Genomic DNA, 26,880 nt, shown 5'->3' on the forward strand with positions numbered 1-26,880 from the left:
GTTAAGAGGTTTTTGGCCTGTTTCATCAGACTTGATTCTCATGCATCAAAGTTAAGTATAGAAGTAACAACTGCGATGGCTGGGAATCGAACCCAGGTCAACTGCTTGGAAGGCAGCTATGCTCACCACTATACCACCATTGTAAGACAAAAGCTTTTCCATTGCATAGTTGCCAATTTCTCGGACCGTTGATACTAAATTGACTAAAAGTCACCACTATACCACCATTGCTTCGGTTAAGGGGTTTTTAGCCGGGTTCATCAGACTGGATACTCATGAATCAATAAACAGTATAGAAGTAACAACTGCGATGGCTGGGAATCGAACCCAGGTCAACTGCTTGGAAGGCAGCTATGCTCACCACTATACCACCATCGCTACACAAAAGGCTTTTCATTGCATAGTTGCCTATTTCTCCAAGGGTTGATACTACATTTACTAAAAGTCACCACTATTCCACCATTGCTTCGGTTAAGAGGTTTTTGGCCGGTTTCATCAGACTTGATTCTCATGCATCAAAGTTAAGTATAGAAGTAACAACTGCGATGGCTGGGAATCGAACCCAGGTCAACTGCTTGGAAGGCAGCTATGCTCACCACTATACCACCATCGCAAGACAAAAGCTTTTCCATTGCATAGTTGCCAATTTCTCCGACCGTTGATACTAAATTGACTAAAAGTCACCACTATACCACCATTGCTTCGGTTAAGGGGTTTTTAGCTGGGTTCATCAGACTGGATTCTCATGAATCAATAATCAGTATAGAAGTAACAACTTGCGATGGCTGGGAATCTAACCTAGGTCAACTGCTTGGAAGGCAGCTATGCTCACCACTAGACCACCATCGCTACACAAAAGGCTTTTCATTGAATAGTTGGCTATTTCTCCTACTGTTGATACTAAATTTACTAAAAGTCACCACAATACCACCATTGCTTCGGTTAAGAGGTTTTTGGCCGGTTTCATCAGACTGGATACTCATGAATCAATAATCAGTATAGAAGTAACAACTGCGATGGCTGGGAATCGAACCCAGGTCAACTGCTTAGAAGGCAGCTATGCTCAGCACTATACCACCATCACTACACAAGAATCTTTTCATTGCATAGTTGCCTATTTCTCCGACCGTTGATACTAAATTGACTAAAAGTCACCACTATTGCTTCGGTTAAAGGTTTTTTAGCCGGGTTCATCAGACTGGATTCTCATGAATCAATAATCAGTATAGAAGTAACAACTGCGATGGCTGGGAATCGAACCCAGGTCAACTGCTTGGAAGGCAGCTATGCTCACCACTATACCACCATTGCTACACGAAAGGCTATTCATTGCATAGTCGGCTATTTCTCCAACTGTTGATACTAAATTTACTAAAAGTCACCACGATACCACCATTGCTTCGGTTAAGAGATTTTTGGCCGGTTTCATCAGACTTGATTCTCATGCATCAAAGTTAAGTATAGAAGTAACAACTGCGATGGCTGGGAATCGAACCCAGGTCAACTGCTTGGAAGGCAGCTATGCTCACCACTATACCACCATCACAAGACAAAAGCTTTTCCATTGCATAGTTGCCAATTTCTCCGACCGTTGATACTAAATTGACTAAAAGTCACCACTATACCACCATTGCTTCGGTTAAGGGGTTTTTAGCCGGGTTCATCAGACTGGATACTCATGAATCAATAAACAGTATAGAAGTAACAACTGCGATGGCTGGGAATCGAACCCAGGTCAACTGCTTGGAAGGCAGCTATGCTCACCACTATACCACCATCGCTACACAAAAGGCTTTTCATTGCATAGTTGCCTATTTCTCCAAGGGTTGATACTACATTTACTAAAAGTCACCACTATTCCACCATTGCTTCGGTTAAGAGGTTTTTGGCCGGTTTCATCAGACTTGATTCTCATGCATCAAAGTTAAGTATAGAAGTAACAACTGCGATGGCTGGGAATCGAACCCAGGTCAACTGCTTGGAAGGCAGCTATGCTCACCACTATACCACCATCGCAAGACAAAAGCTTTTCCATTGCATAGTTGCCAATTTCTCCGACCGTTGATACTAAATTGACTAAAAGTCACCACTATACCACCATTGCTTCGGTTAAGGGGTTTTTAGCTGGGTTCATCAGACTGGATTCTCATGAATCAATAATCAGTATAGAAGTAACAACTGCGATGGCTGGGAATCTAACCTAGGTCAACTGCTTGGAAGGCAGCTATGCTCACCACTAGACCACCATCGCTACACAAAAGGCTTTTCATTGAATAGTTGGCTATTTCTCCTACTGTTGATACTAAATTTACTAAAAGTCACCACAATACCACCATTGCTTCGGTTAAGAGGTTTTTGGCCGGTTTCATCAGACTGGATACTCATGAATCAATAATCAGTATAGAAGTAACAACTGCGATGGCTGGGAATCGAACCCAGGTCAACTGCTTAGAAGGCAGCTATGCTCAGCACTATACCACCATCACTACACAAGAATCTTTTCATTGCATAGTTGCCTATTTCTCCGACCGTTGATACTAAATTGACTAAAAGTCACCACTATTGCTTCGGTTAAAGGTTTTTTAGCCGGGTTCATCAGACTGGATTCTCATGAATCAATAATCAGTATAGAAGTAACAACTGCGATGGCTGGGAATCGAACCCAGGTCAACTGCTTGGAAGGCAGCTATGCTCACCACTATACCACCATTGCTACACGAAAGGCTATTCATTGCATAGTCGGCTATTTCTCCAACTGTTGATACTAAATTTACTAAAAGTCACCACGATACCACCATTGCTTCGGTTAAGAGATTTTTGGCCGGTTTCATCAGACTTGATTCTCATGCATCAAAGTTAAGTATAGAAGTAACAACTGCGATGGCTGGGAATCGAACCCAGGTCAACTGCTTGGAAGGCAGCTATGCTCACCACTATACCACCATCACAAGACAAAAGCTTTTCCATTGCATAGTTGCCAATTTCTCCGACCGTTGATACTAAATTGACTAAAAGTTACCACTATACCACCATTGCTTCGGTTAAGGGTTTTTTAGCTGGGTTCATCAGACTGGATTCTCATGAATCAATAAATAGTATAGAAGTAACAACTGCGATGGCTGGGAATCGAACCCAGGTCAACTGCTTGGAAGGCAGCTATGCTCATCACTATACCACTATCGCTACACAAAAATCTTTTCATTGCATAGTTGCCTATTTCTCCGACCGTTGATACTAAATTGACTAAAAGTCACCACAATACCACCGCTTCGGTTAAGTGGTTTTTAGCCGGGTTCATCAGACTGGATTCTCATGAATCAATAATCAGTATAGAAGTAACAACTGCGATGGCTGGGAATCGAACCTAGGTCAACTGCTTGGAAGGCAGCTATGCTCACGACTATACCACCATCGCTACACAAAAGGCTTTTCATTGCATAGTTGGCTATTTATCCTACTGTTGATACTAAATTTACTAAAAGTCACCACTGTACCACCATTGCTTCGGTTAAGAGGTTTTTGGCCGGTTTCATCAGACTGGATACTCATGAATCAATAATCAGTATAGAAGTAACAACTGCGATGGCTGGGAATCGAACCCAGGTCAACTGCTTGGAAGGCAGCTATGCTCACAACTATACCACCATCACAAGACAACAGCTTTTCCATTGCATAGTTGCCAATTTCTCGGACCGTTGATACTAAATTGACTAAAAGTCACCACCATACCACCATTGCTTCGGTTACAAGGTTTCATCAGACTTGATTCTCATGCATCAAAGTTAAGTATAGAAGTAACAACTGCGATGGCTGGGAATGGAACCCAGGTCAACTGCTTGGAAGGCAGCTATGCTCACCACTATACCACCATCGCAAGACAAAAGCTTTTCCATTTCATAGGTGCCAATTTCTCCGACCGTTGATACTAAATTGACTAAAAGTCACCACTATACCACCATCGCTACACATAAGGCTTTGCATTGCATAGGTGCCTATTTCTCCGACCGTTGATACTAAATTGACTAAAAGTCACCACTATACCACCATTGCTTCGGTTAAGGTTTTTTTAGCCGGGTTCATCAGACTGGATTCTCATGAATCAATAGTCAGTATAGAAGTAACAAGTGCGATGGCTGGGAATCGAACCCAGGTCAACTTCTTGGAAGGCAGCTATGCTCACAACTAGACCACCATCGCTACACAAAAGGATTTTCATTGCATAGTTGGCTATTTCTCCTACTGTTGATACTAAATTTACTAAAAGTCACCACTATACCACCATTGCTTCGGTTAAGAGGTTTTTGGCCGGTTTCATCAGACTGGATACTCATGAATCAATAATCAGTATAGAAGTAACAACTGCGATGGCTGGGAATCAAACCCAGGTCAACTGCTTAGAAGGCAGCTATGCTCAGCACTATACCACCATCACTACACAAGAATCTTTTCATTGCATAGTTGCCTATTTCTCCGACCGTTGATACTAAATTGACTAAAAGTCACCACTATTGCTTCGGTTAAAGTTTTTTTAGCCGGGTTCATCAGACTGGATTCTCATGAATCAATAATCAGTATAGAAGTAACAACTGCGATGGCTGGGAATCGAACCCAGGTCAACTGCTTGGAAGGCAGCTATGCTCACCACTATACCACCATTGCTACACGAAAGGCTATTCATTGCATAGTCGGCTATTTCTCCAACTGTTGATACTAAATTTACTAAAAGTCACCACGATACCACCATTGCTTCGGTTAAGAGATTTTTGGCCGGTTTCATCAGACTTGATTCTCATGCATCAAAGTTAAGTATAGAAGTAACAACTGCGATGGCTGGGAATCGAACCCAGGTCAACTGCTTGGAAGGCAGCTATGCTCACCACTATACCACCATCGCAAGACAAAAGCTTTTCCATTGCATAGGGGCCAATTTCTCAGAAAGGTTTATGCCAAAAGTAATCCTGCATTTAAAATTATGCAGACTGCTGAATTGGTGGGAATCTTTTTTTTAAGTTCTTCCCTATTCCCTATTTTAGCCAAAAACCCTAGTAAGGACCATCACACTGGCTTCTAAGACCCTAGTGTGGAATATCAGAATGGCTTCTGATGCATCAAAGTTGAGTATAGAAGTAACTACTGCGATGGCTGGGAATCGAACCCAGGTCAACTGCTTGGAAGGCAGCTATGCTCACCACTATACCACCATCCCTACACAAAAATCTTTTCATTGCATAGTTGCCTATTTCTCCGACCGTTGATACTAAATTGACTAAAAGTCACCACTGCTTCGGTTGAGGGGTTTTTAGCCGGGTTCATCAGACTGGATTCTTATGAATCAATAATCAGTAGAGAAGTAACAACTGCGATGGCTGGGAATCGAACCCAGGTCCACTGCTTGGAAGGCAGCTATGCTCACCACTATACCACCATCACTACACAAAAATCTTTTCATTGCATAGTTGCCTATTTCTCCGACCGTTGATACTAAATTGACTAAAAGTCACCACTGCTTCGGTTAAGGGGTTTTTAGCCGGGTTCATCAGACTGGATTCTCATGAATCAATAATCAGTAGAGAAGTAACAACTGCGATGGCTGGGAATCGAACCCAGGTCAAGTGCTTGGAAGGCAGCTATGCTCACCACTATACCACCATCGCTACACAAAAGGCTTTTCATTGCATAGTTGGCTATTTATCCTACTGTTGATACTAAATTTACTAAAAGTCACCACTATTCCACCATTGCTTCGGTTAAGAGGTTTTTGGCCGGTTTCATCAGACTTGATTCTCATGCATCAAAGTTAATTATAGAAGTAACAACTGCGATGACTGGGAATCGAACCCAGGTCAACTGCTTGGAAGGCAGCTATGCTCACCACTATACTACCATCGCAAGACAAAAGCTTTTCCATTGCATAGTTGCCAATTTCTCGGACCGTTGATACTAAATTGACTAAAAGTCACCACTATACCACCATTGCTTCGGTTAAGGGGTTTTTAGCCGGGTTCATCAGACTGGATACTCATGAATCAATAAATAGTATAGAAGTAACAACTGCGATGGCTGGGAATCGAACCCAGGTCAACTGCTTGGAAGGCAGCTATGCTCACCACTATACCACCATTGCTACACATAAGGCTTTGCATTGCATAGTTGCCTATTTCTCCAACCGTTGATACTAAATTTACTAAAAGTCACCACGATACCACCATTGCTTCGGTTAAGAGGTTTTTGGCCGGTTTCATCAGACTTGATTCTCATGCATCAAAGTTAAGTATAGAAGTAACAACTGCGATGGCTGGGAATCGAACCCAGGTCAACTGCTTGGAAGGCAGCTATGCTCACCACTATACCACCATCGCAAGACAAAAGCTTTTACATTGCATAGTTGCCAATTTCTCCGACCGTTGATACTAAATTGACTAAAAGTCACCACTATACCACCATTGCTTCGGTTAAGGGGTTTTTAGCTGGGTTCATCAGACTGGATTCTCATGAATCAATAATCAGTATAGAAGTAACAACTGCGATGGCTGGGAATCGAACCCAGGTCAACTGCTTGGAAGGCAGCTATGCTCACCACTATTCCACCATCGCTACACAAAAGGCTTTTCATTGCATAGTTGGCTATTTCTCCAACTGTTGATACTTGTTACGGCTGCTGTTTCTGTCTGCTCGTTAACCTGTCTGAGATTGTTTGCAGCTGTGTGTAATATGTAAATGAGCTGTGTGGTTGCCCCAATGTCGTTGGCTTTCATCTCCTGGTCCTCCTCCGAAGACGCTGATTGGAGCACGCCGGGCCCGACGCTCTCCAATCCCCGTGCAATCCCAGAGCACACCTTCCGGAGATTACCACAAAGCCTGGGGACAATTATCACTCAGGAGGCTCTGCTGCGATCAGACGCCTCACACATATTGTTGGAATCGAACCCAGGTCAACTGCTTGGAAGGCAGCTATGCTCACAACTATACCACCATCGCAAGACAAACGCTTTTTCATTATATGGTTGCCAATTTCTCCCAAAGGTGTATGCCAAAAGTAATCCTGCATTTAAAATAAAGCATACTGCTGAATTGATGGGGAAAAGATTTTGACGGTCTTCCCTATTACAATTTTTAGCCAAAGACCCTAATGTGAACCATCATTCTGGCTTCTCATGCATCAAAGTTCAGTATAGAATAAACAACTGCGATGGCTGGGAATCAAACTTCAGGTCAACTGCTTGGAAGGCAGCTATGCTCACCACTATACCACCATCGCTACACAAAAGGCTTTTCATTGCATAGTTGGTTATTTCTCCTACTGTTGATACTAAATGGAATAAAAGTCACCACGATACCACCATTGCTTCGGTTAAGGGGTTTTTAGCTGGGTTCATCAGACTGGATTCTCATGAATCAATAATCAGTATAGAAGTAACAACTGCGATGGCTGGGAATCGAACCCAGGTCAACTGCTTGGAAGGCAGCTATGCTCACCACTATACCACCATCGCAAGACAAAAGCTTTTCCATTGCATAGTTGCCAATTTCTCCGACCGTTGATACTAAATTGACTAAAAGTCACCACTATACCACCATTGCTTCGGTTAAGGGGTGTTTAGCTGGGTTCATCAGACTGGATTCTCATGAATCAATAATCAGTATAGAAGTAACAACTGCGATGGCTGGGAATTGAACCCAGGTCAATTGCTTGGAAGGCAGCTATGCTCACCACTATACCACCATCGCAAGACAAATGTTTTTTCATTGCATGGTTGCCAATTTCTCCGAAAGGTTTATGCCAAAAGTAATCCTGCATTTAAAATAAAGCATACTGCTGAATTGATGGGGAAAAGATTTTGACGGTCTTCCCTATTACAATTTTTAGCCAAAGACCCTAATGTGAACCATCATTCTGGCTTCTCATGCATCAAAGTTCAGTATAGAAGAAACAACTGCGATGGCTGGGAATCGAACTTCAGGTCAACTGCTTGGAAGGCAGCTATGCTCACCACTATACCACCATCGCTACACAAAAGGCTTTTCATTGCATAGTTGGCTATTTCTCCAACTGTTGATACTAAATTGACTAAAAGTCACCACTATACCACCATTGCTTCGGTTAAGGGTTTTTTAGCCGGGTTCATCAGACTGGATACTCATGAATCAATAAACAGTATAGAAGTAACAACTGCGATGGCTGGGAATCGAACCCAGGTCAACTGCTTGGAAGGCAGCTATGCTCACCACTATACCACCATCGCTACACATAAGGCTTTGCATTGCATAGTTGCCTATTTCTCCAACCGTTGATACTAAATTTACTAAAAGTCACCACGATACCACCATTGCTTCGGTTAAGAGATTTTTGGCCGGTTTCATCAGACTTGATTCTCATGCATCAAAGTTAGGTATAGAAGTAACAACTGCGATGGCTGGGAATCGAACCCAGGTCAACTGCTTGGAAGGCAGCTATGCTCACCACTATACCACCATCACTACACAAAAATATTTTCATTACATAGTTGCCTATTTCTCCGACCGTTGATACTAAATTGACTAAAAGTCACCACTATACCACCATTGCTTCGGTTAAGGGGTTTTCAGCCGGGTTCATCAGACTGGATTCTCATGAATCAATAATCAGTATAGAAGTAACAACTGCAATGGCTTGGAATCGAACCCAGGTCAACTGCTTGAAAGGCAGCTATGCTCACCATTATACCACCATCGCTACACAAAAGGCTTTTCATTGCATAGTTGCCTATTTCTCCAACCGTTGATACTAAATTGACTAAAAGTCTCCACTATACCACCATTGCTTCGGTTAAAAGGTTTCATCAGACTTGATTCTCATGCATCAAAGTTAAGTATAGAAGTAACAACTGCGATGGCTGGGAATCGAACCCAGGTCAACTTCTTGGAAGGCAGCTATGCTCACCACTATACCACCATCGCAAGACAAATGTTTTTTCATTGCATGGTTGCCAATTTCTCCGAAAGGTTTATGCCAAAAGTAATCCTGCATTTAAAATAAAGCATACTGCTGAATTGATGGGGAAAAGATTTTGACGGTCTTCCCTATTACAATTTTTAGCCAAAGACCCTAATGTGAACCATCATTCTGGCTTCTCATGCATCAAAGTTCAGTATAGAAGAAACAACTGCGATGGCTGGGAATCGAACTTCAGGTCAACTGCTTGGAAGGCAGCTATGCTCAACACTATACCACCATCACTACACAAAAGGCTTTTCATTGCATAGTTGGCTATTTCTCCAACTGTTGATACTAAATTGACTAAAAGTCACCACTATACCACCATTGCTTCGGTTAAGGGGTTTTCAGCCGGGTTCATCAGACTGGATTCTCATGAATCAATAATCAGTATAGAAGTAACAACTGCAATGGCTTGGAATCGAACCCAGGTCAACTGCTTGGAAGGCAGCTATGCTCACCATTATACCACCATCGCTACACAAAAGGCTTTTCATTGCATAGTTGCCTATTTCTCCGACCGTTGATACTAAATTGACTAAAAGTCTCCACTATACCACCATTGCTTCGGTTACAAGGTTTCATCAGACTTGATTCTCATGCATCAAAGTTAAGTATAGAAGTAACAACTGCGATGGCTGGGAATCGAACCCAGGTCAACTGCTTGGAAGGCAGCTATGCTCACCACTATACCACCATCGCAAGACAAATGTTTTTTCATTGCATGGTTGCCAATTTCTCCGAAAGGTTTATGCCAAAAGTAATCCTGCATTTAAAATAAAGCATACTGCTGAATTGATGGGGAAAAGATTTTGACGGTCTTCCCTATTACAATTTTTAGCCAAAGACCCTAATGTGAACCATCATTCTGGCTTCTCATGCATCAAAGTTCAGTATAGAAGAAACAACTGCGATGGCTGGGAATCGAACTTCAGGTCAACTGCTTGGAAGGCAGCTATGCTCAACACTATACCACCATCACTACACAAAAGGCTTTTCATTGCATAGTTGGCTATTTCTCCAACTGTTGATACTAAATTGACTAAAAGTCACCACTATACCACCATTGCTTCGGTTAAGGGTTTTTTAGCCGGGTTCATCAGACTGGATACTCATGAATCAATAAACAGTATAGAAGTAACAACTGCGATGGCTGGGAATCGAACCCAGGTCAACTGCTTGGAAGGCAGCTATGCTCACCACTATACCACCATCGCTACACATAAGGCTTTACATTGCATAGTTGCCTATTTCTCCAACCGTTGATACTAAATTTACTAAAAGTCACCACGATACCACCATTGCTTCGGTTAAGAGATTTTTGGCCGGTTTCATCAGACTTGATTCTCATGCATCAAAGTTAGGTATAGAAGTAACAACTGCGATGGCTGGGAATCGAACCCAGGTCAACTGCTTGGAAGGCAGCTATGCTCACCACTATACCACCATCGCTACACAAAAATATTTTCATTACATAGTTGCCTATTTCTCCGACCGTTGATACTAAATTGACTAAAAGTCACCACTATACCACCATTGCTTCGGTTAAGGGGTTTTCAGCCGGGTTCATCAGACTGGATTCTCATGAATCAATAATCAGTATAGAAGTAACAACTGCAATGGCTTGGAATCGAACCCAGGTCAACTGCTTGGAAGGCAGCTATGCTCACCATTATACCACCATCGCTACACAAAAGGCTTTTCATTGCATAGTTGCCTATTTCTCCAACCGTTGATACTAAATTGACTAAAAGTCTCCACTATACCACCATTGCTTCGGTTAAAAGGTTTCATCAGACTTGATTCTCATGCATCAAAGTTAAGTATAGAAGTAACAACTGCGATGGCTGGGAATCGAACCCAGGTCAACTGCTTGGAAGGCAGCTATGCTCACCACTATACCACCATCGCAAGACAAATGTTTTTTCATTGCATGGTTGCCAATTTCTCCGAAAGGTTTATGCCAAAAGTAATCCTGCATTTAAAATAAAGCATACTGCTGAATTGATGGGGAAAAGATTTTGACGGTCTTCCCTATTACAATTTTTAGCCAAAGACCCTAATGTGAACCATCATTCTGGCTTCTCATGCATCAAAGTTCAGTATAGAAGAAACAACTGCGATGGCTGGGAATCGAACTTCAGGTCAACTGCTTGGAAGGCAGCTATGCTCAACACTATACCACCATCACTACACAAAAGGCTTTTCATTGCATAGTTGGCTATTTCTCCAACTGTTGATACTAAATTGACTAAAAGTCACCACTATACCACCATTGCTTCGGTTAAGGGGTTTTCAGCCGGGTTCATCAGACTGGATTCTCATGAATCAATAATCAGTATAGAAGTAACAACTGCAATGGCTTGGAATCGAACCCAGGTCAACTGCTTGGAAGGCAGCTATGCTCACCATTATACCACCATCGCTACACAAAAGGCTTTTCATTGCATAGTTGCCTATTTCTCCAACCGTTGATACTAAATTGACTAAAAGTCTCCACTATACCACCATTGCTTCGGTTAAAAGGTTTCATCAGACTTGATTCTCATGCATCAAAGTTAAGTATAGAAGTAACAACTGCGATGGCTGGGAATCGAACCCAGGTCAACTGCTTGGAAGGCAGCTATGCTCACCACTATACCACCATCGCAAGACAAATGTTTTTTCATTGCATGGTTGCCAATTTCTCCGAAAGGTTTATGCCAAAAGTAATCCTGCATTTAAAATAAAGCATACTGCTGAATTGATGGGGAAAAGATTTTGACGGTCTTCCCTATTACAATTTTTAGCCAAAGACCCTAATGTGAACCATCATTCTGGCTTCTCATGCATCAAAGTTCAGTATAGAAGAAACAACTGCGATGGCTGGGAATCGAACTTCAGGTCAACTGCTTGGAAGGCAGCTATGCTCAACACTATACCACCATCACTACACAAAAGACTTTTCATTGCATAGTTGGCTATTTCTCCAACTGTTGATACTAAATTGACTAAAAGTCACCACTATACCACCATTGCTTCGGTTAAGGGTTTTTTAGCCGGGTTCATCAGACTGGATACTCATGAATCAATAAACAGTATAGAAGTAACAACTGCGATGGCTGGGAATCGAACCCAGGTCAACTGCTTGGAAGGCAGCTATGCTCACCACTATACCACCATCACTACACATAAGGCTTTGCATTGCATAGTTGCCTATTTCTCCAACCGTTGATACTAAATTTACTAAAAGTCACCACGATACCACCATTGCTTCGGTTAAGAGATTTTTGGCCGGTTTCATCAGACTTGATTCTCATGCATCAAAGTTAGGTATAGAAGTAACAACTGCGATGGCTGGGAATCGAACCCAGGTCAACTGCTTGGAAGGCAGCTATGCTCACCACTATACCACCATCACTACACAAAAATATTTTCATTACATAGTTGCCTATTTCTCCGACCGTTGATACTAAATTGACTAAAAGTCACCACTATACCACCATTGCTTCGGTTAAGGGGTTTTCAGCCGGGTTCATCAGACTGGATTCTCATGAATCAATAATCAGTATAGAAGTAACAACTGCAATGGCTTGGAATCGAACCCAGGTCAACTGCTTGGAAGGCAGCTATGCTCACCATTATACCACCATCGCTACACAAAAGGCTTTTCATTGCATAGTTGCCTATTTCTCCAACCGTTGATACTAAATTGACTAAAAGTCTCCACTATACCACCATTGCTTCGGTTAAAAGGTTTCATCAGACTTGATTCTCATGCATCAAAGTTAAGTATAGAAGTAACAATTGCGATGGCTGGGAATCGAACCCAGGTCAACTGCTTGGAAGGCAGCTATGCTCACCACTATACCACCATCGCAAGACAAATGTTTTTTCATTGCATGGTTGCCAATTTCTCCGAAAGGTTTATGCCAAAAGTAATCCTGCATTTAAAATAAAGCATACTGCTGAATTGATGGGGAAAAGATTTTGACGGTCTTCCCTATTACAATTTTTAGCCAAAGACCCTAATGTGAACCATCATTCTGGCTTCTCATGCATCAAAGTTCAGTATAGAAGAAACAACTGCGATGGCTGGGAATCGAACTTCAGGTCAACTGCTTGGAAGGCAGCTATGCTCACCACTATACCACCATCGCTACACAAAAGGCTTTTCATTGCATAGTTGGCTATTTCTCAAACTGTTGATACTAAATTGACTAAAAGTCACCACGATACCACCATTGCTTCGGTTAAGAGGTTTTTGGCCTGTTTCATCAGACTTGATTCTCATGCATCAAAGTTAAGTATAGAAGTAACAACTGCGATGGCTGGGAATCGAACCCAGGTCAACTGCTTGGAAAGCAGCTATGCTCACCACTATACCACCATCGCAAGACAAAAGCTTTTCCATTGCATAGTTGCCAATTTCTCGGACCGTTGATACTAAATTGACTAAAAGTCACCACTATACCACCATTGCTTCGGTTAAGGGGTTTTTAGCCGGGTTCATCAGACTGGATACTCATGAATCAATAAACAGTATAGAAGTAACAACTGCGATGGCTGGGAATCGAACCCAGGTCAACTGCTTGGAAGGCAGCTATGCTCACCACTATACCACCATCGCTACACATAAGGCTTTGCATTGCATAGTTGCCTATTTCTCCAACCGTTGATACTAAATTTACTAAAAGTCACCACGATACCACCATTGCTTCGGTTAAGAGATTTTTGGCCGGTTTCATCAGACTTGATTCTCATGCATCAAAGTTAAGTATAGAAGTAACAACTGCGATGGCTGGGAATCGAACCCAGGTTAACTGCTTGGAAGGCAGCTATGCTCACCACTATACCACCATCGCAAGACAAAAGCTTTTCCATTGCATAGTGGCCAATTTCTCCGACCGTTGATACTAAATTGACTAAAAGTCACCACTATACCACCATTGCTTCGGTTAAGGGGTTTTCAGCTGGGTTCATCAGACTGGATTCTCATGAATCAATAATCAGTATAGAAGTAACAACTGCGATGGCTGGGAATCGAACCCAGGCCAACTGCTTGGAAGGCAGCTATGCTCACCACTATACCACCATCGCTACACAAAAGGCTTTTCATTGCATAGTTTCCTATTTCTCCAACGGTTGATACTAAATTTACTAAAAGTCACCAGTATTCCACCATTGCTTCGGTTAAGAGGTTTTTGGCCGGTTTCATCAGACTTGATTCTCATGCATCAAAGTTAAGTATAGAAGTAACAACTGCGACGGCTGGGAATCGAACCCAGGTCAACTGCTTGGAAGGCAGCTATGCTCACCACTATACCACCATCGCAAGACAAAAGCTTTTCCATTGCATAGTTGCCAATTTCTCCGACCGTTGATACTAAATTGACTAAAAGTCACCACTATACCACCATTGCTTCGGTTAAGGGGTTTTCAGCCGGGTTCATCAGACTGGATTCTCATGAATCAATAATCAGTATAGAAGTAACAACTGCAATGGCTTGGAATCGAACCCAGGTCAACTGCTTGGAAGGCAGCTATGCTAACCATTATACCACCATCGCTACACAAAAGGCTTTTCATTGCATAGTTGCCTATTTCTCCAACCGTTGATACTAAATTGACTAAAAGTCTCCACTATACCACCATTGCTTCGGTTAAAAGGTTTCATCAGACTTGATTCTCATGCATCAAAGTTAAGTATAGAAGTAACAACTGCGATGGCTGGGAATCGAACCCAGGTCAACTGCTTGGAAGGCAGCTATGCTCACCACTATACCACCATCGCAAGACAAATGTTTTTTCATTGCATGGTTGCCAATTTCTCCGAAAGGTTTATGCCAAAAGTAATCCTGCATTTAAAATAAAGCATACTGCTGAATTGATGGGGAAAAGATTTTGACGGTCTTCCCTTTTACAATTTTTAGCCAAAGACCCTAATGTGAACCATCATTCTGGCTTCTCATGCATCAAAGTTCAGTATAGAAGAAACAACTGCGATGGCTGGGAATCGAACTTCAGGTCAACTGCTTGGAAGGCAGCTATGCTCACTACTATACCACCATCGCTACACATAAGGCTTTGCATTGCATAGTTGCCTATTTCTCCAACCGTTGATACTAAATTTACTAAAAGTCACCACTATTCCACCATTGCTTCGGTTAAGAGGTTTTTGGCCGGTTTCATCAGACTTGATTCTCATGCATCAAAGTTAAGTATAGAAGTAACAACTGCGACGGCTGGGAATCGAACCCAGGTCAACTGCTTGGAAGGCAGCTATGCTCACCACTATACCACCATCGCAAGACAAAAGCTTTTCCATTGCATAGTTGCCAATTTCTCAGACCGTTGATACTAAATTGACTAAAAGTCACCACTATACCACCATTGCTTCGGTTAAGGGGTTTTTAGCTGGGTTCATCAGACTGGATTCTCATGAATGAATAATCAGTATAGAAGTAACAACTGCGATGGCTGGGAATCGAACCCAGGTCAACTGCTTGGAAGGCAGCTATGCTGACCACTATACCACCATCGCTACACAAAAGGCTTTTCATTGCATAGTTGGCTATTTCTCGAACTGTTGATACTTGTTACGGCTGCTGTTTCTGTCTGCTCGTTAACCTGTCTGAGATTGTTTGCAGCTGTGTGTAATATGTAAATGAGCTGTGTGGTTGCCCCAATGTCGTTGGCTTTCATCTCCTGGTCCTCCTCCGAAGACGCTGATTGGAGCACGCCGGGCCCGACGCTCTCCAATCCCCGTGCAATCCCAGAGCACACCTTCCGGAGATTACCACAAAGCCTGGGGACAATTATCACTCAGGAGGCTCTGCTGCGATCAGACGCCTCACACATATTGTTGGAATCGAACCAAGGTCAACTGCTTGGAAGGCAGCTATGCTCCCCACTATACCACCATCGCAAGACAAACGCTTTTTCATTATATGGTTGCCAATTTCTCCCAAAGGTGTATGCCAAAAGTAATCCTGCATTTAAAATAAAGCATACTGCTGAATTGATGGGGAAAAGATTTTGACGGTCTTCCCTATTACAATTTTTAGCCAAAGACCCTAATGTGAACCATCATTCTGGCTTCTCATTCATCAAAGTTCAGTATAGAAGAAACAACTGCGATGGCTGGGAATCAAACTTCAGGTCAACTGCTTGGAAGGCAGCTATGCTCACCACTATACCACCATCGCTACACAAAAGGCTTTTCATTGCATAGTTGGCTATTTCTCCAACTGTTGATACTAAATTGACTAAAAGTCACCACGATACCACCATTGCTTCGGTTAAGAGGTTTTTGGCCTGTTTCATCAGACTTGATTCTCATGCATCAAAGTTAAGTATAGAAGTAACAACTGCGATGGCTGGGAATCGAACCCAGGTTAACTGCTTGGAAGGCAGCTATGCTCACCACTATACCACCATCGCAAGACAAAATCTTTTCCATTGCATAGTTGCCAATTTCTCCGACCGTTGATACTAAATTGACTAAAAGTCACCACTATACCACCATTGCTTCGGTTAAGGGGTTTTTAGCTGGGTTCATCAGACTGGATTCTCACGAATCAATAATCAGTATAGAAGTAACAACTGCGATGGCTGGGAATCGAACCCAGGTCAACTGCTTGGAAGGCAGCTATGTCTGTAGTCTGTAGTCTGTAGTCCCCACATGTCTTAAACACTCCACCATCATTCCTGTCCCCAAAAAGACAATCATCACCTGCCCCAACGACTACCGCCCAGTAGCACTCACCTCCATCCTAATGAAGTGCTTTGAGCGGTTAGTCAAATTATTCATCACCTCCTCCCTCCCTGAATCTCTGGACCCCCTGCAGTTTGCCTACAGAGCAAACAGGTCCACAGACGACGCCATAGCCCTCAGCCTCCACACTGCCCTCTCACACCTGGACCCGAAGAACAGGAACACATATGTGAGAATGCTGTTCATTGACTACAGTTCAGCATTCAACACCATTGTGCCCTCCAAGCTGGCCATCAAGCTCAGAGACCTCGGGCTCAACAGCGCCCTCTGCGACTGGATCCTGAACTTCCTGACGGGCAGACCCCAGGCAGTGCGGGTGGGAAACATCACATCCTCCACCCTGATTCTTAACACCGGTGCCCCTCAAGGCTGCGTGCTCAGCCCTCTCCTCTACTCCCTGTTCACCCACGACTGCGTGGCCACACACAGCTCCAACACCATCGTGAAGTTTGCTGATGACACGACCGTCATCGGCCAGATCACAGACGATGACGAGACGGCATACAGAGAGGAGGTCGAAAACCTGACATCTTGGTGCCAGGAGAACAACCTCCATCTCAACATCAGCAAAACAAAGGAGCTGATTGTGGATTACAGGAAGCAGCAGGGAGAGGGACACGCCCCCATCGCCATCAATGGGACTACGGTGGAGAGAGTCAAAAGCTTCAGGTTCCTTGGGGTCCACATCACTGAGGACCTGACATGGTCTCTTCACACCACCACCATCACCAAGAAAGCTCGACAGCGGCTCTTCTTCCTCCGCAGGCTGAGGAGGTTCAAAATGGATTCCAGGATACTCTGCAACTTCTACAGGTGCACGATAGAGAGTATCCTCACTGGCAGCATGACGGCCTGGTACGGCAGCTGCACCGACCTCGATCGTAAGGCTTTACAGAGGGTGGTGAAAACTGCACAGCACATCACCAGGACGGAGCTGCCATCCATGGAGGACCTTTACTCCCAGCGGCTCAGGAAGAAATCACTACGGATTATCAAAGACCCCCATCACCCCAGCCACAAACTGTTCTTTCTGTTGCCGTCTGGCAGACGTTACCGCAGCATCCGGGCAAGGACAAGAAGATTCGGAGACAGTTTCTTCCCGCGGGCAGTGAGACTGTTAAAAAATTTAAAAATTGAACTGTTGAAACAACTTCAAACATTCAACTGCTACTCAGTAGTATGTATCTAATACCTAATATATATATATCATTCCAATAACTTGTATATAGACTCATACTGCACTATTCCACATCATAACTTTATTTCATTTTTATAACTATTATTATTTTTGTATTGCTCTTGCTCTTATTGTTATTATGTTATGTTATTATGTTGCATTGTTGGAGAAGCCTGTGACATAAGATTTTCAACTGCATAATTACTCTGTAGCTATGTCAGATTGACAATAAAGAACCTTGAACCTTGAACCTTGATGCTCACCACTATACCACCATCGCTACACAAAAGGCTTTTCATTGCATAGTTGCCTATTTCTCCAACGGTTGATACTAAATTTACTAAAAGTCACCACGATACCACCATTGCTTCGGTTAAGGGGTTTTTAGCTGGGTTCATCAGACTGGATTCTCATGAATCAATAATCAGTATAGAAGTAACAACTGCGATGGCTGGGAATCTAACCCAGGTCAACTGCTTGGAAGGCAGCTATGCTCACCACTATACCACCATCGCAAGACAAATGTTTTTTCATTGCATGGTTGCCAATTTCTCCAACTGTTGATACTTGTTACGGCTGCTGTTTCTGTCTGCTCGTTAACCTGTCTGAGATTGTTTGCAGCTGTGTGTAATATGTAAATGAGCTGTGTGGTTGCCCCAATGTCGTTGGCTTTCATCTCCTGGTCCTCCTCCGAAGACGCTGATTGGAGCACGCCGGGCCCGACGCTCTCCAATCCCCGTGCAATCCCAGAGCACACCTTCCGGAGATTACCACAAAGCCTGGGGACAATTATCACTCAGGAGTCTCTGCTGCGATCAGACGCCTCACACATATTGTTGGAATCGAACCCAGGTCAACTGCTTGGAAGGCAGCTATGCTCACCACTATACCACCATCGCAAGACAAACGCTTTTGCATTATATGGTTGCCAATTTCTCCCAAAGGTGTATGCCAAAAGTAATCCTGCATTTAAAATAAAGCATACTGCTGAATTGATGGGGAAAAGATTTTGACAGTCTTCCCTATTACAATTTTTAGCCAAAGACCCTAATGTGAACCATCATTCTGGCTTCTCATGCATCAAAGTTCAGTATAGAAGAAACAACTGCGATGGCTGGGAATCGAACTTCAGGTCAACTGCTTGGAAGGCAGCTATGCTCACCACTATACCACCATCGCTACACAAAAGGCTTTTCATTGCATAGTTGGTTATTTCTCCTACTGTTGATACTAAATTGACTAAAAGTCACCACGATACCACCATTGCTTCGGTTAAGATACTGATACTGTTATCTTTCTTACAGTGCAGACGCTTTTCTGCTTGCTCTTGCCTCTGCTTACTTTTTATGCTGATTTTCCTATTCTTATTCTCTGAAAACTTCGAGCAGCGGCTCCTGGACATTAACTTATCACTGGGACAGTTATTCATCGTAAATAGACGGAGGGTTTCAGCCATATTTCAACATTTTTACGACGACCTCAGTCTTACAGTAGCGTGGCCTAGCAACAGCTAAAGCCTGGTAGGCTACTGCATGCTATTTAGCTTAAGCTAGTTGGTAGCAAAATGCCTCCGTTCTCTACAGATGACTTCCACAAACTTCAACAGAAGATGGCTGTGTTGGAAATGAAAATGCAACGGTTGGAAGTTAACGTGGAAGTGAATGGACTATGTTGTGGGAATAACACCACTTTACCAGTGTTGCAAGATAATGGAAAAGGGTATGCTAACTCACAGCTAGTTAGCAGCTACAAGGTTTCCAAGGAACAGGAGGGCTGTGTACTGGGTAATAAATCTACAAGTGGTAGTCCTCCCTGGAACTCTCTGGGTGCAAAGCCTAAGAGTAAATCATTTCCATGGGATTTGGGAGGACGAATAACAGGCAGAGCCCAGCGCTCTGAAATCTGTGATGCGACCGGCTGGCCTGCATTGTTATCACCCAGGAAGAGTGCCTCTTCAACCCCTATTCATACTAGGAAACAGCCGTGGACAGCTGCTAAAGGGAGAACTACAAACAATCCTCCTAAACCACCAAGTGTGCCAATCCAGAACAGATACGCTCCGCTGACCGAGAACCGGAGATCTCTTTCTGATGACCTGGATAACCCGTCCTCTTCACACAGCAGGGTAAGGACCAATAGCTACTCCAAAAGTAAAAGGCTAGAGGGAAAGCTAACGGCTGGGCCTGAAACTCTGATTGTGGGTGATTCTGCTGTAAGAGATGTAAAAGGTCTGTGTAGTAAGAACAACACCAAAGTACTCTGTTTTCCCAAGGATATGGTCTCCGACTTGGCTGAGAAGATCCTGCATATTGGGGCTGAACATCCGACTGTGAAGAATGTGGTACTACATATTGGAACAAATGATGTTGTGAAACAACAGTCAGAAGCGCTGAAAGAAGACTTTAAATGTCTGTTGGAAACTGTCAGCTCTCTAAATGCGGAGGTGTTCATCAGTGGCCCTCTACCGCCAGTCAGAAGAGGAGTGGAGAGATTCAGCAGACTGTTTGCATTGAACATGTGGCTTTCAGCTGCCTGCACTGACCATTCTGTCCATTTTATTGACAATTTTAACTTTTTCTGGGATCGCAGACATCTTTTTAAGGCAGATGGAGTTTGCCTGAACAAGTCAGGAGTGAAATTGTTTATCTCTAACATATTCAACTGCCTGCGTCAGCAATCTGTTCCCTCTGCCAAGGACAAGCGGCAAGAGGAATCAAAACAGGAGAAAGACACAACACATTGCGCAGAAAACCCTGAAGAAGTATCACTGCACCCGCCTGAGGAATGTTCTGATTATGGGAGACCTATGACACAAATGGAGGAGTCTCCACTGCCCGTCACCCCCCCTGTCAACGCCTTGGAGGATACTCTTCATTCATCTCCCAGCTCTCTCTACTCTCCGCTCACCCTTTCACCCTCGCCCTCCCCCCTGGAGTTCGATGACCACATGAAGGCGAGATGCAGGGTTGGCAGCATGTCCTTTACCCCCGCCCCTCAACGACGCCCACCAAAATCACCGAAGCAGAGACGCGCACCATCTCCCCCGTCTTCATCACTGTGCCTATGTCAACCACCTCCCATCCCTTCAAGAAAGCATCTGCAGTCTCCGAAGCCTGATAAGGATGTGTGTGTACAAAACGCAACAAACTTTTACTGATATGTGCTGGGTCCAGGCTCAAGGGCATATGGCACTCTCAACTCTTTCCAGCACATGCCGGGGCCCTGCCTGCCAGTAGCTTTGCCGATATCTGTGTTGATAGGTAATAGATTAAGAGCGGTAAATCAGCTTAGAAACAGGAAGTGCTCAAACGTTTGTGTGAGGTTATCAAATTTAGCAGTGATTCCATGTCAGCCACAGCTTGTCACAAAATGTTTTACTGATAGTGTATTTAACAAACTTAAACTAGCTTTATTAAATGTCAGGTCTTTGGCAGGAAAAACATTTTTAATCAATGATTTTTTCACTGAGCACAATCTCGATTTTATGTTTTTAACGGAAACTTGGATTGAACAAAATAACAGTGCAGCTGTTCTTATCGAATCAACCCCTCCCAACTTTAGTTTTATGAGTCAGGAAAGAATGCATAAGAAAGGGGGTGGAGTTGCTATTTTGTTCAATGATTCCATTCAATGCAGGAAGACATCTTATGGGGACTTTGCTTCTTTTGAATATGTGGCCCTTCAGCTGAAATGCTCCTCTCGAGCTCTGTTCCTAAATATCTATAGACCACCCAAATACTGTGCAAGCTTTTTTGATGATTTTACTGAACTGCTGTCTATAGTGTGTATTGACTTTGACCGTTTAGTCATTGTTGGTGATTTTAACATCCATGTTGACAACCCCCAGGACAGAGGGGCTAAAGAACTGTTTTGTGTTCTTGATAACTATGGACTGACTCAGCATGTGGCGGAGCCCACGCACAATAAGGGGCACACTCTGGACTTAATTATCTCAAAGGGTCTGAATATCTCAAAGGTTGTGGTGACTGATGTTGCACTCTCTGATCATTCCTGTGTTTTCTTTGAGAGCTCTATTTCTGTTCACAAAAATGTTCAGAAAGAGGTAACCACAAAGCGATATTTAACTGAAAATACTAGGGAAATGTTTACTCATAATTTCTCATCCACACTTGCCCCTGCTAACATCTCAGTAAATGAGCTAGTAGATCATTTTAATTCAAAAATTAAAAATGTTATAGATACCATTGCTCCAACTAAGGTAAAGGAAGTGATTAGCAAGAAAATATCTCCATGGAGAAAGGCCATGACCGTGAGAACAGAAAAAAGAGAGTGTCGAAAAGCTGAACGTAGGTGGCGAAAAACAAATCTCCAGGTTCACTTTGAATTCTATAAAGAGAGACTTGGCCTTTATAATTTGGAATTGAAAAACGCACGACAGTCTTTCTTCTCTGACATCATTACCAAAAACAAAAACAACGCACGTGCCTTGTTTGCTACCATCGACAGACTAACTAACCCCCCAGTGTCAGTAGCCTCTGAATTTCTATCCACCAGGGCGTGCAATGATTTTGCCTCCTTCTTCACTGACAAAATTCAGAAAATTAGACAAGCAGTCAGTGCCTCTACATCAGGTACAGCAAATGTTTTGTCCCTATGTCCACCTAATATCAATTCAAACACCATGACACAATTCCATCAGAATAATGGTAAAAACTTAGAGGACATTATTCAACTTCTGAAATCCTCCTCCTGCTGCCTTGATATTATTCCAACAGGATTTTTCAAAGATGTTTTTCCTTGCATGGCCTCAGATCTACTTCATATAGTAAACACATCTCTTCACTCAGGTATTTTTCCAGAGGCCCTGAAAACTGCAGTCATTAAACCGCTCTTAAAAAAGAATAATCTAGATGCCTCAGTAATGAACAATTACAGGCCAATATCAAACCTGCCATTTCTAGGTAAAATCATTGAAAAAGTAGTATTTCAACAGTTGAGTAACTTCTTGCATTTAAATAACTGTTTGGATGTGTTCCAGTCAGGATTTCGTCCAAACCACAGCACTGAGACTGCTCTTGTAAAGGTCTTCAATGACATCCACTTAAACACAGACAGTGGCAGAACTTCAGTGTTAGTATTATTAGATCTCAGTGCTGCATTTGACACTGTTGACCACAACATATTACTAGACCGACTAGAAAACTGGGTGGGACTTTCGGCAACAGTTCTAAATTGGTTTGAGTCCTACTTAAAGGACAGAAAAAACTTTATTTCTATAGGTAAATACACATCTGAGTTGACAAATATGACATGTGGGGTACCTCAAGGCTCCATCTTGGGGCCTCTTCTCTTTAACATCTACATGCTACCACTGGCTCAGATAATGAAAAACAACAAAATAAGTTACCATAGCTATGCGGATGACACACAAATTTACGTAACAATTTCACCAGGAAATTATGCTCCAATTCAAACACTGAGTAAGTGCATTGAACAAATCAATGACTGGATGTGTCAGAACTTTCTCCAATTAAACAAAGATAAAACTGAGGTAATGGTTTTTGGAGCCAAGGCAGAACGTATAAAAGTTAGCGCTGAGCTTCAGTCTGCAATGTTCAAAACAACAGATAAAGCCAGAAATCTAGGTGTAGTCATGGACTCTGACCTGAGTTTCAACAGTCACATTAAAACAGTTACTAAATCAGCCTACTATCACCTAAAGAACATATCTAGGATTAAAGGACTAATGTCACAGCAGGATTTGGAAAAACTTGTCCATGCTTTTATCTTCAGTAGACTCGACTACTGCAATGGTGTCTTTACAGGCCTCACTAAAAAATCTATTAGAAAGCTGCAGCTAATTCAGAACGCCGCTGCTCGAGTCCTCAACTAACACTAAGAAAGTGGATCACATCACTCCTGTTCTGAAGTCTTTACACTGGCTTCCTGTGTGTCAAAGAATAGATTTCAAAATATTGTTGCTGGTTTATAAAGCTTTGAATGGTTTAGGCCCAAAATACATGTCTGACCTACTGCTAAATTATGAACCATCCAGAACCCTCAGGTCTTCAGGGACTGGTCAGCTTTCTGTCCCCAGAGTCAGAACTAAACATGGTAAAGCAGCATTCAGTTATTATGCTCCGAATATCTGGAACAAACTCCCAGAAACCTGCAGGTCCGCTGCAACTCTTACTACTTTTAAATCCAGGCTGAAGACTTTTCTTTTTGCCGCTGCTTTTAATTGAACTATTCACATCTTAAACTGCACTGTAACTTTTAACTTTTATCCATGTATTTTTTCTTTTAATGTTTATTTTATTATCTTTCCTTTTTAATGACTGATTTTAAATGCCATTTTTAAAATGTCTTCCATTTTTGTAAAGCACTTTGAATTACCTTGTGTTGAAAGGTGCTATATAAATAAACTTGCCTTGCCTTGCCTTGCCTTAAGAGGTTTTTGGCCTGTTTCATCAGACTTGATTCTCATGCATCAAAGTTAAGTATAGAAGTAACAACTGCGATGGCTGGGAATCGAACCCAGGTCAACTGCTTGGAAGGCAGCTATGCTCACCACTATACCACCATCGCAAGACAAAAGCTTTTCCATTGCATAGTTGTCAATTTCTCCGACCGTTGATACTAAATTGACTAAAAGTCACCACTATACCACCATTGCTTCGGTTAAGGGGTTTTTAGCTGGGTTCATCAGACTGGATTCTCATGAATCAATAATCAGTATAGAAGTAACAACTGCGATGGCTGGGAATCGAACCCAGGCCAACTGCTTGGAAGGCAGCTATGCTCACCACTATACCACCATCGCTACACAGAAGGCTTTTCATTGCATAGTTGCCTATTTCTCCAACGGTTGATACTAAATTTACTAAAAGTCACCACTATTCCACCATTGCTTCGGTTAAGAGGTTTTTGGCCGGTTTCATCAGACTTGATTCTCATGCATCAAAGTTAAGTATAGAAGTAACAACTGCAATGGCTGGGAATCGAACCCAGGTCAACTGCTTGGAAGGCAGCTATGCTCACCACTATACCACCATCGCAAGACAAAAGCTTTTCCATTGCATAGTTGCCAATTTCTCCGACCGTTGATACTAAAATGACTAAAAGTCACCACTATACCACCATTGCTTCGGTTAAGGGGTTTTTAGCTGGGTTCATCAGACTGGATTCTCATGAATCAATAATCAGTATAGAAGTAACAACTGCGATGGCTGGGAATCGAACCCAGGTCAACTGCTTGGAAGGCAGCTATGCTCACCACTATACCACCATCGCTACACAAAAGGCTTTTCATTGCATAGTTGGCTATTTCTCCAACTGTTGATACTTGTTACGGCTGCTGTTTCTGTCTGCTCGTTAACATGTCTGAGATTGTTTGCAGCTGTGTGTAATATGTAAATGAGCTGTGTGGTTGCCCCAATGTCGTTGGCTTTCATCTCCTGGTCCTCCTCCGAAGACGCTGATTGGAGCACGCCGGGCCCGACGCTCTCCAATCCCCGTGCAATCCCAGAGCACACCTTCCGGAGATTACCACAAAGCCTGGGGACAATTATAACTCAGGAGGCTCTGCTGCGATCAGACGCCTCACACATATTGTTGGAATCGAACCCAGGTCAACTGCTTGGAAGGCAGCTATGCTCACCACTATACCACCATCGCAAGACAAATGTTTTTTCATTGCATGGTTGCAGATTTCTCCGAAAGGTTTATGCCAAAAGTAATCCTGCATTTAAAATAAAGCATACTGCTGAATTGATGGGGAAAAGATTTTGACGGTCTTCCCTATTACAATTTTTAGCCAAAGACCCTAATGTGAACCATCATTCTTGCTTCTCACGCATCAAAGTTAAGTATAGAAGTAACAACTGCGATGGCTGGGAATCGAACCCAGGTCAACTGCTTGGAAGGCAGCTATGCTCACTACTATACCACCATCGCTACACATAAGGCTTTGCATTGCATAGTTGCCTATTTCTCCAACCGTTGATACTAAATTTACTAAAAGTCACCACGATACCACCATTGCTTCGGTTAAGAGATTTTTGGCCAGTTTCATCAGACTTGATTCTCATGCATCAAAGTTAAGTATAGAAGTAACAACTGCGATGGCTGGGAATCGAACCCAGGTCAACTGCTTGGAAGGCAGCTATGCTCACTACTATACCACCATCGCTACACATAAGGCTTTGCATTGCATAGTTGCCTATTTCTCCAACCGTTGATACTAAATTGACTAAAAGTCACCACGATACCACCATTGCTTCGGTTAAGAGATTTTTGGCCAGTTTCATCAGACTTTATTCTCATGCATCAAAGTTAAGTATAGAAGTAACAACTGCGATGGCTGGGAATCGAACCCAGGTTAACTGCTTGGAAGGCAGCTATGCTCACCACTATACCACCATCGCAAGACAAAAGCTTTTCCATTGCATAGTTGCCAATTTCTCCGACCGTTGATACTAAATTGACTAAAAGTCTCCACTATACCACCATTGCTTCGGTTAAAAGGTTTCATCAGACTTGATTCTCACGCATCAAAGTTAAGTATAGAAGTAACAACTGCGATGGCTGGGAATCGAACCCAGGTCAACTGCTTGGAAGGCAGCTATGCTCACCACTATACCAACATCGCTACACAATCTTTTCCATTGCATAGTTGCCAATTTCTCAGAAAGGTTTATACCAAAAGTAATCCTGCATTTAAAATGATGCAGACTGCTGAATTGGTGGGAATCTTTTTTTTAAGTCCTTCACTATTCCCTATTTTAGCCAAAGACCCAAGTAAGGACCATCACACTGGCTTCTAAGACGCTAGTGGGGAATATCAGAATGGCTTCTCATGCATCAAAGTTCAGTATAGAAGAAACAACTGCGATGGCTGGGAATCGAACCCAGGCCAACTGCTTGGAAGGCAGCTATGCTCACCACTATACCACCATCGCTACACAAAAGGCTTTTCATTGCATAGTTTCCTATTTCTCCAACGGTTGATAC

The 26,880-nt window shown here is 42.8% G+C and overlaps 46 non-coding genes across 46 annotated transcripts; all 46 read right to left on the reverse strand.

The window, feature by feature from the left end:
- Window positions 1–306: 306 nt before the first annotated feature.
- Window positions 307–378, reverse strand: trnag-ucc. Its single transcript has one exon. It is a non-coding gene; the product is annotated as a tRNA-Gly (tRNA).
- Window positions 379–541: 163 nt separating this feature from the next.
- On the reverse strand, window positions 542–613 carry trnag-ucc. Its single transcript has one exon. It is a non-coding gene; the product is annotated as a tRNA-Gly (tRNA).
- Window positions 614–1,012: 399 nt separating this feature from the next.
- trnar-ucu lies at window positions 1,013–1,084 on the reverse strand. The gene has a single exon. It is a non-coding gene; the product is annotated as a tRNA-Arg (tRNA).
- Window positions 1,085–1,239: 155 nt separating this feature from the next.
- On the reverse strand, window positions 1,240–1,311 carry trnag-ucc. Its single transcript has one exon. It is a non-coding gene; the product is annotated as a tRNA-Gly (tRNA).
- Window positions 1,312–1,474: 163 nt separating this feature from the next.
- Window positions 1,475–1,546, reverse strand: trnag-ucc. Its single transcript has one exon. It is a non-coding gene; the product is annotated as a tRNA-Gly (tRNA).
- A 163-nt stretch (window positions 1,547–1,709) lies between these two features.
- Window positions 1,710–1,781, reverse strand: trnag-ucc. The gene has a single exon. It is a non-coding gene; the product is annotated as a tRNA-Gly (tRNA).
- Window positions 1,782–1,944: 163 nt separating this feature from the next.
- trnag-ucc lies at window positions 1,945–2,016 on the reverse strand. Its single transcript has one exon. It is a non-coding gene; the product is annotated as a tRNA-Gly (tRNA).
- Window positions 2,017–2,414: 398 nt separating this feature from the next.
- Window positions 2,415–2,486, reverse strand: trnar-ucu. The gene has a single exon. It is a non-coding gene; the product is annotated as a tRNA-Arg (tRNA).
- A 155-nt stretch (window positions 2,487–2,641) lies between these two features.
- Window positions 2,642–2,713, reverse strand: trnag-ucc. Its single transcript has one exon. It is a non-coding gene; the product is annotated as a tRNA-Gly (tRNA).
- A 163-nt stretch (window positions 2,714–2,876) lies between these two features.
- On the reverse strand, window positions 2,877–2,948 carry trnag-ucc. Its single transcript has one exon. It is a non-coding gene; the product is annotated as a tRNA-Gly (tRNA).
- A 1,639-nt stretch (window positions 2,949–4,587) lies between these two features.
- trnag-ucc lies at window positions 4,588–4,659 on the reverse strand. Its single transcript has one exon. It is a non-coding gene; the product is annotated as a tRNA-Gly (tRNA).
- A 163-nt stretch (window positions 4,660–4,822) lies between these two features.
- trnag-ucc lies at window positions 4,823–4,894 on the reverse strand. The gene has a single exon. It is a non-coding gene; the product is annotated as a tRNA-Gly (tRNA).
- A 240-nt stretch (window positions 4,895–5,134) lies between these two features.
- On the reverse strand, window positions 5,135–5,206 carry trnag-ucc. Its single transcript has one exon. It is a non-coding gene; the product is annotated as a tRNA-Gly (tRNA).
- Window positions 5,207–5,582: 376 nt separating this feature from the next.
- On the reverse strand, window positions 5,583–5,654 carry trnag-ucc. The gene has a single exon. It is a non-coding gene; the product is annotated as a tRNA-Gly (tRNA).
- A 163-nt stretch (window positions 5,655–5,817) lies between these two features.
- trnag-ucc lies at window positions 5,818–5,889 on the reverse strand. Its single transcript has one exon. It is a non-coding gene; the product is annotated as a tRNA-Gly (tRNA).
- Window positions 5,890–6,052: 163 nt separating this feature from the next.
- On the reverse strand, window positions 6,053–6,124 carry trnag-ucc. Its single transcript has one exon. It is a non-coding gene; the product is annotated as a tRNA-Gly (tRNA).
- Window positions 6,125–6,287: 163 nt separating this feature from the next.
- On the reverse strand, window positions 6,288–6,359 carry trnag-ucc. The gene has a single exon. It is a non-coding gene; the product is annotated as a tRNA-Gly (tRNA).
- A 163-nt stretch (window positions 6,360–6,522) lies between these two features.
- Window positions 6,523–6,594, reverse strand: trnag-ucc. The gene has a single exon. It is a non-coding gene; the product is annotated as a tRNA-Gly (tRNA).
- An 827-nt stretch (window positions 6,595–7,421) lies between these two features.
- trnag-ucc lies at window positions 7,422–7,493 on the reverse strand. Its single transcript has one exon. It is a non-coding gene; the product is annotated as a tRNA-Gly (tRNA).
- A 678-nt stretch (window positions 7,494–8,171) lies between these two features.
- On the reverse strand, window positions 8,172–8,243 carry trnag-ucc. Its single transcript has one exon. It is a non-coding gene; the product is annotated as a tRNA-Gly (tRNA).
- Window positions 8,244–8,406: 163 nt separating this feature from the next.
- On the reverse strand, window positions 8,407–8,478 carry trnag-ucc. The gene has a single exon. It is a non-coding gene; the product is annotated as a tRNA-Gly (tRNA).
- A 163-nt stretch (window positions 8,479–8,641) lies between these two features.
- trnae-uuc lies at window positions 8,642–8,713 on the reverse strand. Its single transcript has one exon. It is a non-coding gene; the product is annotated as a tRNA-Glu (tRNA).
- Window positions 8,714–9,604: 891 nt separating this feature from the next.
- trnag-ucc lies at window positions 9,605–9,676 on the reverse strand. Its single transcript has one exon. It is a non-coding gene; the product is annotated as a tRNA-Gly (tRNA).
- A 443-nt stretch (window positions 9,677–10,119) lies between these two features.
- trnag-ucc lies at window positions 10,120–10,191 on the reverse strand. The gene has a single exon. It is a non-coding gene; the product is annotated as a tRNA-Gly (tRNA).
- A 163-nt stretch (window positions 10,192–10,354) lies between these two features.
- On the reverse strand, window positions 10,355–10,426 carry trnag-ucc. The gene has a single exon. It is a non-coding gene; the product is annotated as a tRNA-Gly (tRNA).
- Window positions 10,427–10,813: 387 nt separating this feature from the next.
- On the reverse strand, window positions 10,814–10,885 carry trnag-ucc. Its single transcript has one exon. It is a non-coding gene; the product is annotated as a tRNA-Gly (tRNA).
- A 667-nt stretch (window positions 10,886–11,552) lies between these two features.
- Window positions 11,553–11,624, reverse strand: trnag-ucc. Its single transcript has one exon. It is a non-coding gene; the product is annotated as a tRNA-Gly (tRNA).
- Window positions 11,625–12,067: 443 nt separating this feature from the next.
- Window positions 12,068–12,139, reverse strand: trnag-ucc. Its single transcript has one exon. It is a non-coding gene; the product is annotated as a tRNA-Gly (tRNA).
- Window positions 12,140–12,302: 163 nt separating this feature from the next.
- Window positions 12,303–12,374, reverse strand: trnag-ucc. The gene has a single exon. It is a non-coding gene; the product is annotated as a tRNA-Gly (tRNA).
- Window positions 12,375–12,761: 387 nt separating this feature from the next.
- Window positions 12,762–12,833, reverse strand: trnag-ucc. Its single transcript has one exon. It is a non-coding gene; the product is annotated as a tRNA-Gly (tRNA).
- Window positions 12,834–13,276: 443 nt separating this feature from the next.
- trnag-ucc lies at window positions 13,277–13,348 on the reverse strand. Its single transcript has one exon. It is a non-coding gene; the product is annotated as a tRNA-Gly (tRNA).
- Window positions 13,349–13,511: 163 nt separating this feature from the next.
- trnag-ucc lies at window positions 13,512–13,583 on the reverse strand. Its single transcript has one exon. It is a non-coding gene; the product is annotated as a tRNA-Gly (tRNA).
- A 163-nt stretch (window positions 13,584–13,746) lies between these two features.
- trnag-ucc lies at window positions 13,747–13,818 on the reverse strand. Its single transcript has one exon. It is a non-coding gene; the product is annotated as a tRNA-Gly (tRNA).
- Window positions 13,819–13,981: 163 nt separating this feature from the next.
- trnag-ucc lies at window positions 13,982–14,053 on the reverse strand. Its single transcript has one exon. It is a non-coding gene; the product is annotated as a tRNA-Gly (tRNA).
- A 163-nt stretch (window positions 14,054–14,216) lies between these two features.
- Window positions 14,217–14,288, reverse strand: trnag-ucc. The gene has a single exon. It is a non-coding gene; the product is annotated as a tRNA-Gly (tRNA).
- A 387-nt stretch (window positions 14,289–14,675) lies between these two features.
- Window positions 14,676–14,747, reverse strand: trnag-ucc. The gene has a single exon. It is a non-coding gene; the product is annotated as a tRNA-Gly (tRNA).
- A 443-nt stretch (window positions 14,748–15,190) lies between these two features.
- trnag-ucc lies at window positions 15,191–15,262 on the reverse strand. Its single transcript has one exon. It is a non-coding gene; the product is annotated as a tRNA-Gly (tRNA).
- Window positions 15,263–15,425: 163 nt separating this feature from the next.
- Window positions 15,426–15,497, reverse strand: trnag-ucc. The gene has a single exon. It is a non-coding gene; the product is annotated as a tRNA-Gly (tRNA).
- Window positions 15,498–16,324: 827 nt separating this feature from the next.
- trnag-ucc lies at window positions 16,325–16,396 on the reverse strand. The gene has a single exon. It is a non-coding gene; the product is annotated as a tRNA-Gly (tRNA).
- Window positions 16,397–24,384: 7,988 nt separating this feature from the next.
- On the reverse strand, window positions 24,385–24,456 carry trnag-ucc. Its single transcript has one exon. It is a non-coding gene; the product is annotated as a tRNA-Gly (tRNA).
- Window positions 24,457–24,619: 163 nt separating this feature from the next.
- On the reverse strand, window positions 24,620–24,691 carry trnag-ucc. The gene has a single exon. It is a non-coding gene; the product is annotated as a tRNA-Gly (tRNA).
- A 163-nt stretch (window positions 24,692–24,854) lies between these two features.
- trnag-ucc lies at window positions 24,855–24,926 on the reverse strand. The gene has a single exon. It is a non-coding gene; the product is annotated as a tRNA-Gly (tRNA).
- A 163-nt stretch (window positions 24,927–25,089) lies between these two features.
- trnag-ucc lies at window positions 25,090–25,161 on the reverse strand. Its single transcript has one exon. It is a non-coding gene; the product is annotated as a tRNA-Gly (tRNA).
- A 1,061-nt stretch (window positions 25,162–26,222) lies between these two features.
- On the reverse strand, window positions 26,223–26,294 carry trnag-ucc. The gene has a single exon. It is a non-coding gene; the product is annotated as a tRNA-Gly (tRNA).
- Window positions 26,295–26,446: 152 nt separating this feature from the next.
- On the reverse strand, window positions 26,447–26,518 carry trnag-ucc. Its single transcript has one exon. It is a non-coding gene; the product is annotated as a tRNA-Gly (tRNA).
- A 238-nt stretch (window positions 26,519–26,756) lies between these two features.
- trnag-ucc lies at window positions 26,757–26,828 on the reverse strand. The gene has a single exon. It is a non-coding gene; the product is annotated as a tRNA-Gly (tRNA).
- Window positions 26,829–26,880: the final 52 nt, after the last annotated feature.

This window comes from Trematomus bernacchii, unplaced genomic scaffold, assembly GCF_902827165.1.
Source record: "Trematomus bernacchii unplaced genomic scaffold, fTreBer1.1, whole genome shotgun sequence".
Lineage (NCBI taxonomy): Eukaryota > Metazoa > Chordata > Actinopteri > Perciformes > Nototheniidae > Trematomus > Trematomus bernacchii.